Below are 2,904 nucleotides of genomic sequence, written 5' to 3' on the forward strand. Positions count from 1 at the left end.
AAAGAATTTTATTTGTTCTATCCTTGATTATATGCATAAAAGAATGTGATTTTCATGTCCTAAATCCTTGATTTCAAAGGTTTCCATTAACCTTTTCTTTAGGGCATCAATCTTATACCTATTTTTCCAAATATATATGCTAATAAGACATGAAGTCTAGCCAATTCTATGGGTTTATTGAAGTAGTTCAATGTGACAATTTCCACAATGTTTTTCAAAATTTTCTAGTGGATATTGTCATAGATGTATTCTTAAGATCTCATTTTGGTTTGGCATTTTCCTTTGATAGTTCTCTTGTGGCATAAAAAGCATTTGTTAATAATCTTAAGAAGTTGGGTCACTAAGGATCTTAAGATAATTGTGTTTTAGAATTTAGTGCGTTGCTAATTTTAGTAACATCTACAAATCTAGTGGGTTTTTATGTACACTGCAAATTTGGTGATTTCATGGCTAGTCGTTCATTATGCACTTGTATGATTAGAAGTAGACCAGAATGTATTCATCATGTATGATCAGAAGTAGCCTAGAATGATTAGAATTGGATCAGAACTTGTATGATTTTAGTACTCATCATGTGCTTGTATGATCAGAACTGGACTACATAATTGTAGATCATGTACTTGTATGATTAGAAAACGGACCATAGATTTAGGCCATAGATCTAGACCACATAGGAGTAAGTAGCATCAGTAGAATGAAACAAAAATACAAGGGAGCTAAGATACCTATTGGCTAAGCTTGCATCGGTAGCATGAAACAAAAATATTGTTCCTGTTGATATGCAACTAGCAACGAGTACACAAAAGCATGCTTCCCTCTTATAAAACACCATTGGAGTGAGCATGCCATTACACTGTTGCTCCTTGCCTCTTTTGTTTCATTGCATGGAACCATGCTGCCCTCGTCAATCGAGATTCATTGGTAGGAACATGTAGGGGTTGCAAGAATCCAGTGTCCACCACTAACCCCTCCCTTAGGACTGCCCTCATGTGCCTTTTGGATTCTATGAGTTGTGCCTTGCATCGCTTCCTTTCATCCCTTGCAAGCTTTTCATTTTCTCATTGCATCCTCTTAGATTCAGCGGCAACCATCTTTGCTTGCTTGTTTTGTTGGTGCTCAATTCGTCTTTCCTCCTTTTGCTGTTCCAATTCCAACTTCTTGGCATTTTTGGCCTTCATGGATTCGATATATTGGTCGGATGAGAGGATGAGTAAGTGAGACTAGTCCACAAAGGCCTCCCCATCAACCCGATTGATAATGACATTCTCCCTTGGCACTCATAGGAGCTCAAGTAAATTGCGTGTTGTAGTTGAGGTAGGACTTTGCAAAGGATTTGATGTCAATGGTGGAATGATTTTTGGTTCATGACTGGTTGCAGCCATGCTTGAAAGCAGCTCGATAGCACTTCCCTCCAATTCCTTAAGCATAGGGGTGCTAGGCACTTCACTACAATCAAGATAATCTTGATTGGTTGTATTCTCCCACGCATTTTGTGTCTCCAAATTTGCAACCACCTCATGCACATCCATGTTGTTGCATGTCATGGCCTCATATTGCAATGTGTCATGATTTAAAGGCCATATTCTAGTAGCATGAAACCTAGCTTTTATGTTGGACTCAGTGCATGCAATTGCAAGGGCCCTTGAGGCAATACAAGCAAGCTCTCCCTTTGATGCTTGAGTAGAATATGCTTGCAACTGCCAAAAATTTCTCTCTTTTGTGAAATAGGACTTGAAGGGTTTGAAAATTGCAACATCCAAAGGCTGAAGCTTGTGAGAGGTGTGAGTTGGAAGAGGGACAATATCTATGCCAACATTTTTTTGCCTTTTGCACAACTTCAAGCCTCGTGTGGCTACCATGTCCATCCACAACTAGCAAATGCCGAGATGAAGGAGAGGGTGGGGTTGGGAGGACAACATGTTGAAAATGCTCCAACCATGCCTCAAACAACTACCCCATCATCCATGCTTTGTTTTGCATGGACATTACAACCCCTTCTTTGCACTCCAACAAATAATTTTGCATGGCTTTCTTGCCTTTTAAGATGTAGTACCCTGGCAAATCATAACTAGTTGCATTTACACAACACAAGATAGTCAACCACTCCCTACTATTGGGGGTCATGCCATATACATTTTTGGACCCATTTATAGCTAAGACACACATATCCCTATCCTTGCTTCCTTGCACTCCAATCTCATCGGCATTCCAAATATGTTAAGGAGGGTGGTTATGTTGATTATACAATATGACCAAGTTATTATGGAAGGTTTTCACCACTTCTGGCCTAACACTGATAGCTTGAGACCTACCAAGACTCACACACACACAAATTGTGAACTCTTGATGTCACCGATGAAAACAATCCCACTAACTTTTCCCTGGGATCCCATTAGTGAAAGGGTTGGGTCAGGATGGACTATCTTAGCTGCCTTCAACTTTAAGCAATTTATAGATAACCCATGACCAATGGTTTGCATGCCAAAGGCCCAATCAACAAGGGCTTTTCTTCTTCAATACATAGTATGATAGGTGGGTCCTTCATTCTTTTCTTTGTTCTCCCATCAATCCGATCCGCCAATGATGTTGGGCTGATTCCAAACTGCCTATTGCATTCTCTAATTGACATACTTTCTTCATGAGTTGCAATTGCCTTCATAAAATCTTCTTTAGACCATTTTGGTTGGTGTCTCTTCTTGGCACTACATTTAGATCGGTTCTTAGGTGCAATGTGTTAACAAACACAATCGATAAGAATGTGTTAATAGACACAATTGGTGGCTGCAAATTGTAACATCAAAAACACAATGTTAGAAGCTGAGTTAATGTTGAAAAAAAATTATATGTTGAGTCTACATCATGTAGTGAATACCTTAGTCAAGTAAAAATGCATAATCATGGCAT

The 2,904-nt window shown here is 39.2% G+C and overlaps 1 pseudogene; it reads right to left on the reverse strand.

Moving 5' to 3' along the window:
- Positions 1-1,277: 1,277 nt before the first annotated feature.
- Positions 1,278-2,166, reverse strand: LOC148032578 (uncharacterized; annotated as a pseudogene).
- Between the last annotated feature and the right edge of the window lie 738 nt (positions 2,167-2,904).

Source organism: Lygodium microphyllum, chromosome 8 (genome assembly GCF_053477565.2).
Source record: "Lygodium microphyllum isolate KBCC chromosome 8, Lygodium_microphyllum_v1.1.10, whole genome shotgun sequence".
Lineage (NCBI taxonomy): Eukaryota > Viridiplantae > Streptophyta > Polypodiopsida > Schizaeales > Lygodiaceae > Lygodium > Lygodium microphyllum.